The 16,543-nt window shown below is 34.5% G+C and overlaps 1 protein-coding gene across 12 annotated transcripts in view; it reads right to left on the bottom strand.

Moving 5' to 3' along the window:
- Positions 1–16,543, bottom strand: part of CHD9 (chromodomain helicase DNA binding protein 9) — a 236,146-nt gene that overhangs the window by 167,915 nt on the left and 51,688 nt on the right. For 6 of the 12 annotated variants that reach the window (XM_027092208.1, XM_027092196.1, XM_027092205.1 and 3 more), the window contains exon 2: positions 1,331–1,439. The exons of the other annotated variants lie outside the window; for them this stretch is intronic. The gene's annotated coding sequence lies outside the window, so the exon portion shown is untranslated. The remainder of the gene's footprint in view (positions 1–1,330; positions 1,440–16,543) is intronic. 12 annotated transcript variants of the gene reach the window in all.

Below are 16,543 nucleotides of genomic sequence, written 5' to 3'. Positions count from 1 at the left end.
AAGCATATGACTTTAGTTCATATATTCTTAATTATTCTGATAACAGTGAACATAAAATATAAAACATTCTGAATTTATACTGTGTACTACAGGCTTGTACATTTGTTTTATTCTTAAGAAATAGTTAAATGTTTTTTAGAACACTGTTCTGGAAATACGTTTATGATGTATCAGAGCAGTAATATTCCATTTAGGAAAGAAATGGTATAGTCTTTGAATTTTTGTACATTATGGTAGATTATGCTAAAGCAAAGTATTTTCTACATTTATGTAACCCGAAGCCTACCGAAAATATGGGGAGAAGTAAAAAGTTTAATTAAGAAAGCAATTTTGCTATCTACTTTTCCAACAAACATTTATTGATAAACAACTTCTAGGCACTAGGATGATGAATAACTGACCTCTGAAGGGGGATACAGACAAGTAAACAGACCATTACCAATATAATACAATATTTGTGCTTTTATAAAAGTACAAACAGAAGAGTAACATCTAATGAGGGAAATGAATATAGACACCTTACTATACTAAGAAGATATACATTTCACATGCAACAAGGTACATGTAAGTCATTAACCTTAGTTATAAAAATAGAAACTAAAGGTGAACTATGAAAACATGCCCATAAAATCTAAAAAAAATGGTCATCTTTTCTGATTTGAACAGTTTATTCTACAATTGATTAATTTCTTAATTGATTAATCAATTAAGCCCCTCTTAAGAGCTATCATCTTATTTCATTCTAGTAAATGTACTATTTTCCAACTTTATAAAAACATCACATCAGTCCGATTTTAACTATTTAATTAAGCAAATATTTATGGACTGTCCATTACATCCAAAGCAGCTTTGTAGAAACTACAAAAGCCCCTGCCCTCAGGAAGTTCAGAATCTAAATGGGGGAGATAAGGAGTAAATGGCACAAGAAAAGCACGTCATATACTGAATAAAATATGATAAACGTGGCCTGAGAGGCACAAGTTTATCTATAAGGTGATTTATAAAGAGAAGAGAGCATACTTGGCAAGTTATTCAGGAAAAGCTTCTTAGAACAATTAGCATTTGAAGGGGTCTTAGAAAAGGGATTGGAAGGAAAGGCCAGGCAAAGAATTCAGGAATAAAGAAATGGCAGGCAGGAAGGAAGTATATTTAGGAAATAGTATGACCACTGCAGAGTATATAAAAGGAGAAAAGTGGAAAATAAAGGTGGAAATACAAGTTGGAGCAATGCTGTAGTGGGCCTTATCAATTAAGTACATTAAATTAAGACATTTGGGGGACAGAATTCTTCTAAAGTTAAAACAAGTATTTAGAATCAAAAACAAATTACTTATCTATCTTCATTTCTACAGTCATCCGATGCCAAACATGATGATGATCATATAAAATGGATTCAATTATCAATAGGACAGAATCCCTGCCTTCAAAAAATTCATAATCTAGAGGGGAAGAAAACACATAAACAAATAATATGATATACGTCTTAGCAGAGATGTATACAAATCACTATACTGTGGTAGTACAGATCGGATAGCAATTAATTATGTCCGGAAAAGATCAGGAAAGGCAGAGAGAAGAGGTGATATTTGAACTGGGTCCTATGAGTAAAAATAAGACCTCTAAATATGTGTTCTATAACAGAATATATATATATATATATATATATATATATATATATAAACTTACTTCAATGGTAAATTTACTTTCCTTAGTGTCTAATAGTTGCTTTTTCTCCAAGACATTTCTATATTCTCTAAGTCTCTCAATAATTTTGAGACTAAATGAATTAGCCTTCCCAGTAATTTCCACACATTAATAGCTTTTCCAACTTAATACAACCATTGATCCCTACCAAATTATTCAGTCCTCTATTATAGTCATGTCTGCAACATTTCTATACAGTATTAAATTTCTGCTACATTAATTTTTACTTTGTTTATGAGCTACTTATAGCTATTTCATATTTGTACCTGGAGAAAATTCAGTTTAGGATTCATCTCCTATAGAATGATTCTGCCTACTCAAGCCTGTCTAGTAATGTGCATATGATAAATAATAAATAATATTGCATTGTGATAATATATTACCTTTTCTCTCCAGCAGACTCTACACCCTTGGAAAAAAGGAACACCTTTATAATCTTTGTATCCTTAGTATGTTGCCTAGCATAGTAGGCATGCAATACATTTTTGCTAAATCAGTGAATGACTACACAGGAATTAGAAAGAACATGATACTTTAAACAAACACTAGACCTGAGTCCTGGCTCTACTACCTTCTAGCTGTATGACCTTGAGAAGATCACATATTTTTTGTTTTCATCTGTAAAAAAAACCCAAAGAACAAAAGTAACTATACAAAATATTAACTACAATCCTGTCTGCTCCAAAGATGAAAGGTAAAATACTCTACACGTAAGCTGTAACCTCTATCAGGGTAGAGAACAGGTCTTTTACAATCCCCTCACTCTCTTGCATTGTACCTAAAACTGGCAAGAGCACAGAGGGAACACTAAAGAAATGCCCAGAGGTGAGCCAGGACAAGGCATTTTGGGAACTACTCAATATCATAATGTGGCCAGAGCATGCTATTAGCCCAATAGAGAGATGTCGAGAGGCAAGCAGAAGTCAGATATCCAGGTCTTTTATTAGCCATGTTAAGAAATGTGGACTTTATCCTAGAGGCAATAGGGAACTATTTCACCGATTAAAATTTCTTCTCTGGCTTAACACTTGACTAACATTTTTACTGTGGCTACTAACATTTGAAGTTATTGTTAGATAGCAAATATCACCTCTTCCAATGACAGTGACCAAAACACTTAAAGTTGGACCCAGAAACATTATTTTAAAAAATTAAATGATAATGACAAGGATATTAGTCATTTTAAAGAATATCCTGGGAATTCCTCTCTGTTTGCTAGATGGGATGCTGCCCAATTCATGAATCATTTAATAAAGCCAATTAGATCTTTAAAATTAAAAAGAAAAGAATATTCTTACTTGGCAAAATAAAAAGCTGGCAAACTTGAGTTTGCCATTTCTTTGTTTAAAAAAAAAATGTTCTGTATACTTCTAGAAACAACTCTTGTTAAGGCATTCAAACTAGGCTTGAATACCTATTAGAAAGTTCTTCTTTACATCAAGTCAAATTTCCTCCTTCCTTTCTAGGCATTTACTTTGAGATTGTTTAAAATAAACCTAATTGTGACAAACCTTCAAATTCCTGAAGATTTATGTCTCCCTTAAAGCTTCTCTTTTCAAAGCTATAGGCAAAATATTCCCCATTTACTGAAATGGGAAAAATTTTATCTAAAACGGTTAAAATAGAAGTTTAATGTTAAAGGGATAAACCTTCAACTATTGGTCCCATATTACTAATTTCCCTAGGGTTCCTATAGTGCGTCTAAGTACATGACAGGTAGATAGTACAGAATTTACTAGCTTAATAAATTATGTGACAATATACTAGTAACCAGGTAAAACCACCCTGAAATAGTACTAATTAATTTTCCAATAGTGTACTACAGAATTTCTATCATCAGCTTGTCTGGTTCAGCTTAAATGAAGGTGATTTTAAGTTGGAAGGCAGACTTAATTACCATAGTTAACAGAACCAACATACAAAAGAATCTCAAGAGAATGGAGCAATGGATCAAATCTAATAACTTTTAACTATGGGGTTCTGTTTTCAGTACAGATAACCAATTCTGCAAGTACATTCAGGTTGCAAATTCTACAGAGGCCAGGCCGGTAACATAAATGAGTGAAGCTGGCCAGAGGAGAACTATGGCTGACTATAAGTACAAAGGGGCGGCCACTAGTCAGCTTCAGTTAATTGTTGTTTCTAAGTTTTAAAGAGGAGCTGGAAATTCCCTGATTTTTAATGTTGATAACTACTTCATATTCTTTATATAAAATGCTCTTAGATAGAAAACTATGTCCATATTATAAATGAACTCTCAGTATACTATTATAAATATATGAACTCTCCATACACTAATGTCTGAAATTAATGTGGCCTCAGTAAAAATTCCAGCGGTTTTTTCCACAGTCAGACAAGGTGTTTCTACTTAGACAAAAAGCAAAGCCAGGAAAAGATCTGAAAAAGAAGGACAACCAGGAAGAACTAATCCTACTAAATATTAAAGCATTATAAAATTTCATTTATCAAAACATGGTGGTATTGACATATGAGAAGCCAAACAGATATAATAGAAAGTAACTTAGTATCTCAAATTGGGGGGAAATGAACTATAAAATAAACAAGACAATTGGATGGCCACCTGAAAAAAAGAGTTAGATCCCTATCTTGTTCTCAAACCAAGAAAAATTACAAATGGATCAAAGATATAAATGTCAGAAATGAAAAACCATGAATATACTAGAAGAAAACATGGACAGGGTTACCTCATTTTCTATTTATGGAACAAAATCTACATGTCATTTAAAGAATCACTAATTAGATTACACAAATAACTTTATGAAAAGATTCATAAATTAGGGAATTCCTTGGTGGTCAAGTGGCTTTCACTGCCAAAGGTGCAGGTTCAATCCCTTGTCAGGAAACTAACATCCAGCAAGCCGTGGCCAAAAAAAAAAAAAAAAAAAAAAAAAAAACATAAACTAGATTACAAAAGAAAAGTAGCAAACTGAGAAATACTGCAACTCATTTACTGATGAAGTGCTCTTTTTTTTTAAAAGGCCTTGCGGTGTAGGTTGCAGGATCTTCCCCAGCCAGGGACTGAAACCCAGCCCCCTGCAGTGGAAGCGCAGCATCCTAACCACTGGACAGCCAGGGAATTCCCTGACGTGCTCATTTTTAAATATATCAAGATTTCCTACAAAATACTAATAGCCTAATAAAAAAATGGGCAAAGGATACCAAGAGTCAGTTCATATTCTCATTCAAAATAAGAGAATGTCAATCAGAACCATACTGATATACCATCTTTCACCTATCAGACTCACAACAATTCCAAAGTCTAATAACACATATTAGTGAAGTTGTTGGAAAAAAATACTCTCGTATGATCGCTGTGAAGTCTAAAATGGTGAAATCTCTAAGGAGAGAAATTTGCCAATATCCATAAAGATTTCAAGTGCACATACCCTTTGACTGAACAAATTCCCTTCTAACAATTTATTCCATAAATATGTTCATGTATGACTGAAATGGCAGATACAGCTATTTATTGCAGCATTATTTGCTCCAGCAAAAGACTGAATACAGCCTAGATGTCCATCAACAGGATGCTGGTTAAACAAAATGTTATATTCACTTATGCTGGTCACACCAAATCTGGGTATAATATTCACACCTGAGTGTTTAATTTAAAGAAGAATACAGACAAAGTGGGACATACTCAGAGGACAGCAAGCAGATTGGTGAAGTTACTTGAAACCATGCTTCTTAAAGTTTCTCTCCTCAGTCCTCGCCTCAGTCTAGATATCCTCCCTGGGTAAGCTCATCCTCTATCATCTACCTGCTGACAACTTTAAAATTTTTATGTCTAGTAGTATCTTTCCAGCTGCCTCCTGGACTTCCCCATAAGTATAAACTCAACAGGTCCCAAACCAATTTTTCTTCTAAAATCTTTCTCCTACATTTTTTATTTGGATAATGGCAGTGTATAAATAAAACCGACCTTTCTGCCCAAAGTTATTTCCCCACTGTAATCTATCGTGCACACTGTGACCAGAGTTAAGTTTTGTGAAACAGAGATTTGATGATGTCACTTGTCAAAGGAAACCTATTGTTCCCTAATGCTGACCATGTGCCCTTCAAATTTTTTCTCATCTCCAGTCACCACCCCACCATCTCTCCATATCCTCTACAATCTAATCACACCAATCTACTTGTTATCTTTCTATAATGCCCTATTGTTCATTTTCCACGCTATTACTCATGCTATCTGTAGGACCCCAAATGGCAGATCTAGAATGATAGGTTACCAGAAAACTATAGGGGAAATTATTTTGGCTCAGTTTAAGAAAGGAATTTGAAACAGAGCTATCCAAAGACAAAGATAATGAGTTCCTTATTACTAAAGTTACATATTCAAATTTTAAACAGGCTAACTGAGACCTCAAAAGAGATTTTGTAAAGAGGAATCCAGCAGCATATCGGTAACTGACTAGTAAGACTTAAAGTTCCTTCTGATCTTGATATTTTATGAATCCTGGCACTTGAGAACTCTTGGCTTTAATGTAGTACCTCAGAGTTACTTATTAGTGGGTTTCAACAAGGTTTATAGGCATATAGATAATCTATACTACATCATTAATTGATCTAAGTATTTCACAGTAACTACCTCAAATCTGAAGATGCTATGAAACTGCAAAAAATTATGAATTTAAATATACTTCAAAGTAAGCCTAATAAACTGGGGGAGGGGGGGATCATCCTATTCAAAAAATAGGATGAAATGCAATACTAGAAAGGTTAAATTCGAGTTGATATAAACCTAGGAACTAAAACTGTCACTTCAATTATAGAATGGAAAATTATTCACAAGGTACAAATTAAACACAGAGAAAAAAATGGAAATAAATAGCTAACCAGAGTCTAAATATGCATCCTCAACACAGCTTTAGGGAAGCAAATATAATAAAGCTATTAAAAAGCATATACTGGGGCTTCCCTGGTGGTGCAGTGGTAGAGAGTCTGCCTGCCGATGCAGAGGACACGGGCTCATGCCCCGGTCCGGGAGGATCCCACATGCCACAGAGTGGCTGGGCCCATGAGCCATGGCCGCTGAGCCTGCGGGTCCGGAGCCTGTGCTCCGAAACAGGCCACAACAATGAGAAGTCCGCATACCGCAAAAAAAAAAAAGCATATACTACCTTATAACTATAGGAATACACAGTATTATATAATATGTGCCAGAACATACTCCTATATTATTTAGACGGTTACTAGAGTCTTTACTTAAGCAAAATGAGAAAAGTTTTAATAGAAAAAAATGAGCATCATCAAAATTAAAAATTTCTGTACTTCAAAGGATATGAAGAAAGCGAAAAGAAACCCCATGGCAGAATGAGATAAAGAGGGTGACAATGTGAGAAAAATTCTGCAAATCATGTATTCGATAAAGGACTTATATCTAGAATATATTAAAAAAATTCCTACAACTTAATAGTAGACAAATAATCCAATTAAAAAGTGGCCGAGGGATCTGAGTAGACATTTCTCCAAGAAGATATACAAATGGCCAATAAGCACGTGAAAATACAGTAAACATCATTAGTCAACAGGGAAATGCATACCAAAATCATGAGATACCACTTCATATACACTAGGATAGGAGGAAAATAATAACGGAAAATAACAAGTGTTAGTGAGGATGTAAAGAAGCTGGAATTCTCATAAACTGCTGTTAGAAATGTAGTCACTTTGAAAAACAGTCTGGCAACTCCTCAAACAGTATATACCCAAAGAAATTGAAAGGACTCAAACAGATGCTTACAAAACAATGTTCATTGAAGCATTATTGATAAAAAGAGGAAACAATCCAATATCCACCAACTGATGAATGGTGAAATAAAATGCAGTATATTGATATAATGTTATATTATTTGACAGTAAAAAGAAATTAAGTACTGATACATGCTAAAACATGGATGAGCTTTGAAAACAAGCCAAATGAAAGAAGCCAGTCACAAAGGACTACATTTATATGAAATGTCAAGAATAGGCAAATATATAGAGACAGAAAGCAGATTAGTGGTTGTCAAGGGGTGGGGTCAGAAGGATTGGTGAGTGTTGGATACAGGTTATGGGGGTTCTTTGGGGGACAATGAAAATGTTGTAAAATTACTTTTGGTGATAGATGCATAACTGTGAATATACTAAAAGTCACTGAATTATATACTTTGGGTGAATTATTTAGTATCTGAATTATATCTCAGTAAAGTTATTTTATAAAGAAAAAGTTATATGGGCAAAATTATTTTGAGTCTTCTAATTTTCTGTTATCTCTCTTAAATAAGGATGAAGGTTATAGTGGTCAATTAAAATTTTATTTTCTTCAACCTCATTATCAACTAATTTTACTTGGCAAGTGTTTGCAAGGCAGATTCTTTTTTTTTCTGAGAAAAAATAAAGCAAGTGAACTTGCTTTGAAAGCTTTAGTCAAGTTACAATGGAAGTCTGTTAGTCTTCTCAAATAAGATATTTCAGCTATCCAATGTAATTTTGAAACTATGGCAGTGTTAAAATAAGCAAGTAATGGTAAATACAAATTATACTCTTGTAAAATTTTAAAATAAATAAGAACTCTAAAATAAACATACTTTTAAAATGACTCAAGAAACACAGCTTTTGAAAATAAGCTATTGTGATTTTTTTTTTTTTTTTTTTTTTTTGCAGTATGCAGGCCTCTTACTGCTGTGGCCTCTCCCGTTGCAGAGCACAGGCTCCGGACGCGCACAGGCCCAGCCGCTCCATGGCATGTAGGATCCTCCCGGACCGGGGCATGAACCCGTGTCCCCTGCATCAGCAGGCAGACTCTCAACCACTGTGCCACCAAGGAAGCCCTATTGTGATTATTTTAATCAAAATTTAAAACTTCAATAAACAATGAAACTAAACTGATCCTTTCTGATGCTGTCACAAATGATAAAACCTGTTGCCTATCCTACACACTTATACTTTCCATGTAAATGCAACATGTTGTTTTATTATCATTAAAAACAGTAAGTGATGTTAGAACTGAGGAAGAGTTTGCTTTGGAATGTCACATGACAACTCAGAAAACATCAGCATAATATTAATGAAAATCAGAATTTGAAATTTAATTATCTAGAATTTTTATTTTTTAAAAGGTAGGAAGTCCAGAGACTTTAAGCAACAAATACTAATTGAAAGGATGTAAATAATAAGTTAGTATGGAATCAATATTGCCCTTCAATTATATAGAGCTGGCCCTTTAAAAGGTAACAAGGACTGCCAAGTTCTGTACCTAATAAGGATGAAAGTAGGGGAGCAACTGTACTCCTCCCATCCAGGTTTTTATATTCATTTCTAGATCTACTTTCCTCTCCTCTTCTGAGGACCTTACTGATAGGATACAGATACTCATATACCAGAACAACAATCTCCCACTCACAAGCCAAACTATTTCTGATCAAATTCCCAACCACATCACAAATAAATCTGAAAAATCACAGAAGACATTACTTTTCAATTTCCTCTGCTTTAGATTTTTTTTAACTTAAAAAATGTTTCATTTTTGTAACAAGCAGTAAAAAGTTAATACTCCCTTTCCTCTGCCTTCCTTCTCTACTCCTACCTGCTGAAGGACACTGTAACAGTCACTCTTACTTCTGTCTCCTGAGTCATCAATTTTTCTCATTCTACTAGATCATTTTCACAGGCATACAAACAAGATGTTATTATAGCTTAGGAAATAACTAAAATATATACAGAAAAGGGAAAAAGGGAATCAAAATGGTACACTACAAAAAAATCAATTGAATACAAAAAAAGAGCAGGATGAATGGAGGAATCAAGAGCATGTAAGACATAAAAAGGCAAATAGCAAAATGACAGAAATAAGTTCTTCCTTATCAGTAATTACTTAGAATATAAATGAATTAAATTCTCTAGTTAAAAGGAAGATATTGGCAGAATGGATAAAAACAAAATCAAAAACATGATCCATCTGTATGTGATCTACGAAAGACTCACTTTAAATACAAAACCACAAAGAGGTTAAAGATGAAAGGACAGAAAAAGATATCCCATGCAAATAATAATCAAGAGCGCTGCAATAGCTATATTTTCATCAAACAATGGATTTTAAGTCAAAAAGGTTACAAAAAACAAAGAACATCATTATATATCAATACATGGTTCAATCCATCAAAAATATGTAATAATTATAAACATGTATGTGTCTAACAATAGAGCCACATAATCTATGCAGCAAATATACATAGAATTGAAAGAAGAAACAGACAGTTCTACAGTAACAGTTGGAAACTTCAATATCCTATGTTCAATAGTGGATAGAACAACCACACAAAAAGTCAATAAGAAAATAGAGGATTTGAATACTATAAACCAATTAGACCTAAAATATATATACAAAACACTCCACCTAACAATAGCACAATGTTTATTCTTCTCAAATGCTCCTGAAACATTCTCCAGGATAGACCACATAGTAGGCCACATACACTTTTAAATGTATTAAAAGTAGACCACTTTTAATACATTTAAAAAGATTGAAAGTATACAAAGTATCTTTCTGATCCCAACAGAACAAATCTGGAAATCAATAACAGAAGCAAAACTGGAAAACTCACAAATATATGGAAATTAAACAAAACACTTTTAAACAACCAATGCATCAAAGAAAAAATAACAAGGAAAACCAGAAAATACTTTCAGATGAATGAACATGAAAACACAACAATACCAAACCTAATGAGATGCAGTAAAAGCAATGCTCCAATGGAAATTTATATCTGTAAACAACTACATTAAAAAAGAAAGACATCTGGGCTTCCCTGGTGGCGCAGTGGCTGGGAGTCTGCCTGCTGATGCGGGGGACATGGGTTCATGCCCAGGTCTGGGAGGATCCCACATGCCGTGGAGCGGCTGGGCCCGTGAGCCATGGCCGCTGAGCCTGTGTGTCCGGAGCACTGCAACGGGAGAGGCCACAGCAGTGAGAGGCCCGCATACCGCAAAAAAAAAAAAAAAGAAAGAAAGAAAGACCTCAGAGCAATAACCTAACTGTACACCTTAATGAAATAAAAAAGAAGAGCAAACAAATCCAAAGATAGCAGAAGGAAAGGAATAATAAAGATTAGAGATAAGTGAAATAGAGAAAAGCAATAGAAAAAAAAAAAAATCAATGAAATCTATCCTTAGTTCTCTGAAAAGATCAACAAAATTGACAAACCTTTAGCCAGATTGGCTAAGAGAAAAGAGAGAACATCCAAATTATTCAAAGCAGAAACACAAGAGAGGACATTAATACAGACTTTACAAAATAAGGATTATAAAAGGATAATGTGAACAACTGTACACCAAATTGGATAACCTAGATGAAATGGACAAACTACCACAAAAACTACCAAAACTCACACAAAAAGAAATAGAAAATCTAAATAGATCTATAAGAAATAAGGAGATTGAATCTGTAACCCAAAACCTCCCAATAAAACAAACATACCCCAATAAAATAAAATTTAAAAAACAAAACAAACAAAAAAACTCCCAACAAATAAAAGTCTAGTACCAGATTTCTTTAATGGTGAATTCTATCAATTATTTATAGGATTGACACCAATCCTTCTCAAACTCTTCCACAAAAGTGAAAAGGTGGGAACACTTTCTAACTCATTCTGTGAGGCCAACATTACCCTGATACTGAAGCCAAAGGCATTACAAAAAAACAAAAACAAAAAACCCAAAGAAAAATAACCCTTATGAATACAGATGAAGAAATCATCAACAAAATACTAGAAAACCAAATCCAGCAGATTATACACATATATATACACACATATACAACATATACATCATGACCTAGTGGGACTTATCCTAGGTATATAAAGGTAATTAACATATAAAAAACCAATCAATATCATATATCTTATTAACAGAATGAAGGAAAAAACACAATATTAACTCAATTGATGAAGAAAAAGTGTTTGACAAAGCCTAACACTCTTTCTGATAAAAACACTCAGTAAAACAGGAATAGAAAGAAACGTCCCCAGTTTGATAAAAGCCATATATGAACAACTTACAGCTAACATCATACTCAATGGTAAAAGAATGAAAACTTTTGCCCCAGTATCAAGAACAAGACAAGGATGCCCATTTTCACCACTTCTATTCAACATAGTACTGGAAAATTCAGCTGGACAAAATAGGCAAAAAAAAGTAAAATAAAAGGCATCCAAAGTGGAAAAAAAGAAGTACAACTATCTCTATTCACAGGTAACATGATCTATAGAAAACTATAAATACACACACACACACACACACACACACACACACAGAGTTAGAGCTAATAAACGAATTTATCAAAATTGCAGGATACAAATCTATGCAGAAAAATCAGTTGTATTTCTGTAAGATAGCAATCACCATTCCAAAAAGGCAATTAAGAAAAAAATTCCATTTACAATAGCATTTAAAAAAATACTTAGGAATAAATTTAACAAAGGCCATGTAAGATGTGGGCACTGAAGACTACAAAACATTGCTGAAAGGAATTAAAGTATATCTAAATAAATGGAAAGACATCCTGTGAATAATGAAATCTAAATAAATCAAAGACAAGGGGCTTCCCTGGTGGCACAGTGGTTAAGAATCCACCTGCCAATGCAGGGGACACAGGTTTGAGCCCTGGTCTGGGAAGATCCCACATGCCACGGAGCAACTAAGCCCATGCGCCACAACTACCGAGCCTGTGCTCTAGAGCCCGCGAGCCACAACTCCTGAAGCCCGCGTGCCTAGAGCCCGTGCTCTGCAAGAAGGGAAGCCATCGCAATGAGAAGCCCGGGCACTGCAAATGAAGAGTAGCCGCCGCTCACGGCAACTAGAGAAAGCCCGTGCACAGTAATGAAGACCCAAAGCAGCCAAAAATTAAATAAATAAATTTATTAAAGAAAAATAAATCAAAGACATAATATTGTTAAGATAACAATACTACCCAAAGTGACCTACAGATTCAATGCAATTCCTATCAAAATTCCAAAGATGTTTTTTTGCAGAAATTCATATGGAATTTCAAGGGACCCAGAACAGCCAAAACAATCTTGAAAAAGAACAAAGTTGGAAGACTCACACTTCTCGGTTTCAAAACTTACTACAAAACTACAATTATCAAAACAGTGTGGTACTGGAATAAGGACAGACATACAGACCAATGGGATGGAACTGAAAGCCCAGGAATAAACCCTCACATCTATGGTCAATTGACGATTTTTTTTTTTTTTTTTTTTTTTTGCGGTACGCGGGCCTCTCACTGTTGTGGCCTCTCCCGTTGCGGAGCACAGGCTCCGGACGTGCAGGCTCAGCGGCCATGGCTCACGGGCCCAGCCGCTCCGCGGCATGTGGGATCTTCCCGGACTGGGGCACAAACCCGTGTCCCCTGCATCAGCAGGCGGACTCTCAACCACTGTGCCACCAGGGAAGCCCTGGTCAATTGATTTTTGACAAGGGTACCATGACCATTCAATGGGGAAAAACAGTCTCTTCCACAACTGATGCTAGGAAAACTGAAGAGCCACCTGCAAAAGAATGAAGCTGAACCCTTACCTTATACCATATATAAAAATTAACACAAGCAGATCAAAGATCTAAATTTAAAAGCTAAAATTCTAACACTCTTAGAAGAAAACATGGAGGCAAATCTTCATGACTTTCGTTTTGGCAATGATTTCTTAAATATAACACTAAATGCATGGGCGAAAATAGAAAAAAATAGATAAATTGGACTTCATAATAACTGAAAACTTGTGCATTAAAAGACAGTATCAAAAGAGTGAAGACAACTCAATACCCAGAATTTATAAAGAATTCCTACAATTAAATACTGTAAAGACAACCCAACTTAAAGAAATGGCCAATAAACACATGAAAAGTTACTCAACAGTCACTAAGGGAATGCAAATCAAAATCACAATGAGATATTTAATACCTACTAGAGATGCTATAACATAAGGGAAAATAACAAGCATTGAGGAGAATGTGGAGAAACTGAAACCCTCCTACACTGCTGGTAGGAATGTAAAATGGGACAGCCAATGTGGAAAAGAGTGTGGTGGTTCCTCAAAAAGTTAAACATAGAATTACCATACAACCCAGCAGTTCTATTCCTAGGTATACACTATACACCCAAAAGAATTAATAACAGGGACTCAAACAGATATTTATACAGCAATATTCATAGCAGCATTATTCACAATAGCCAAAAGTTGAAAAACTCTAAGTGCCATCAACGGATAAACAAAATTTGGTATAAACATAAAATATTATCCAACCACAAAAAGGGGTAAAATTCTGATACATGCTACAACAGGGATGAACCTTATAAACACTGTGCCAAGTATAAAAGGCAGACACAGAAGGGAAAATGTTGTATGATTCCTCTTATACAAAATATCTAGAATAGGTAAATTCATAGAAACAGAAATATTAGAGGTTACCAGGAGCTGGTAAGAGGGGAAGTGGGGAGCTATTTAAGGAGAGTTTCTGTTTGGTGTGATGAAGAAAATTGGAAATAGTGGTGATGGTTACACAACACTGTGAATGGAAATGCCACTGAATTGTATACATAATGTTTAAAATGGCAAATTTTATGTTTATATATATATATATATTCACAAACACGCACAAAGCCAAGCATGCTCCTACCTCGGGGCCTTTGCACTTGCTGAATACACTCTTCCCTCATTTCCTATAAATTCTTTTCTCAAAAGTAACTTTCTCGGTGAGGTCATTCCTGACCAACCTATTTAAAACGTCATCGTTCTCCTCCAATACTTCACATCTCTGTCCCCCCACTTTTTGCCTTAGTATTAGCTAACATTCTATATACTTTACATATTTATTTTGTTTAAAGCTTATGTTACCCAGAATATGTAAGTTCTAAGAGGTCAGAAATTTATCCTTATCATATAGTAAGCAGTAAAAAAAATACTTATTCATGTCATATACACACAAAACTTTCTATCTGGGTAGGCGGCAAAGAAGGAATTCTACGTAAGGCAGAAACTGTTTTTGCCCTTTTAAAAAATCTTACGTGAAACTTTCTTTAAAAATGGCATTAGGGGTTATCTGGACATTAAGCTTATGACCCATTTAAAAATATTTTTAATTTTTTTCTTCCAGTGTTACTGAGATATACTTGACATACAGCACTGTGTAAGTGGAAAGTGTACAGCATAATGATCTGACTTACACACATCATGAAACTGTTATCACAATAAGTTTAGAGATCATCCATCATTTCACAGATACAAAATTGAAGAAATACAAAAAAAAAATTTTGTGATGTGAACTGTTAGGATTTACTCTCAACAACTTCCATATATAACATTCAGAAGTGTTAATTCTATCATGTTGTACACTACATCCCTAATACTTGTTTATCTTATACTTTACCTTGTACCTTTTGATGGCTTTCATCCAATTCCCCTCCCCCCAGCCACTACTCCTGCCTCGGTAATGACAAATCTGACCTCTGTTTCTATGAGTTTGTTTGTATGTTTGTTTTTGAAGTGTAATTCACCTACATTATCTTAGTTCCTGTTACACAAGAGTCTTTTTCTATACATTTCAAAATGATCACCATGATAAGTCTAGTTATGATGTCACCATACAAAGATATTACTTGGTTATTAACTATATTCCCCAAACTGTACCTTTCATACCAGTGATTCATTTATTTTTGCAACTGGAAGTTTGTACCTCTCAATCTCCCTCACTTCTTTCTTTCCTCTCCCACCCTCTTTCCTCTGGCAACCACCTGTTTGTTCTCCGTATCTATAACTCTTGTTTCTGTTTTGTTATGACCTTGTTTTGTTTTTCAGATTCCACATGCAAGTAAAATTATACAGTATTTGTCTTTCTCTTATTTCACTTAGCATAATACCCTCTAGGGCCATGCATGTTATTGCAAACGGCAAGACTGCATTCTTTCTTCCATATATACCACATCTTTTTTATCTGTTCATCTAATGATGGGCACTTGGGTTGCTTCCATATCTTGGCTATTATAAATAGTGCTGCAGTGAACATAGGGGTGCATGTATCTTTTCAAATTAGTGTTTTTGTCCCCAAAGCACAAAATATTTTAAAGTTTTAATTGTGGTAAAATATACATAAAATGTACCATCTTAACCATTTTTAAGTGTACAGTTCAGTAGTTTTAAGCATATTGACTGTTGTGTAACCAATCTTTAGAATTTTTTCATCTTGCAAATTTGAAATCCTGTACCCATTTATTTAAACAACTCCCCATTCTCCTTCCTCCAATCCCAACCCCTGGCAACCACCATTCTGCCGTTTCTAAAGAATGTGACTACATTAGATACCTCATCTAAGGGGAATTATACAATGTGTTTGTGTGTGTAAGTGGCTTATTTCACTTAGCATAATATATTCAAGGTTCATCCATGTTGTAGCATATGTCAGAACTTCCTACCTTTTTAAGGCTGAATAACACTCCATTGTACGTATATTATGGCCCATTAAAATTTTTTCCAGTATTTTTCAAGTTCTTTTTGAACAAGAAGCATGATATGCTATAGAATCTATCCTTCAGTAGTATACTTAGCTATTTTATGGGAAGTAGAGTAAAAGATGTCTGGACACCAAATCCCAAACTGCGACCCAATTATCAGACCTAACCTGCTGAGAAAACTTCTAACCAAAATACTATACTATGAAACTTAATTCTTTAATATGAACATCAACTGTCTCTCCTTAATTTACCTGATAGTTACTTATAAGCCTAAACAGACATGTTCAAAGTAGACTGAAAGGATCCAAAAGAGAAATTTCCTTACCCAATATT

The sequence above is a fragment of the Aethalodelphis obliquidens genome, unplaced genomic scaffold, assembly GCF_003676395.1.
Source record: "Aethalodelphis obliquidens isolate GAN/ISIS:26980383/991018 unplaced genomic scaffold, ASM367639v1 scaffold75, whole genome shotgun sequence".
In the NCBI taxonomy this organism is placed as follows: domain Eukaryota; kingdom Metazoa; phylum Chordata; class Mammalia; order Artiodactyla; family Delphinidae; genus Aethalodelphis; species Aethalodelphis obliquidens.
The sequence above is the reverse complement of the archived record's forward strand: the minus strand, read 5'-3'. Positions and strand labels throughout refer to the sequence as shown.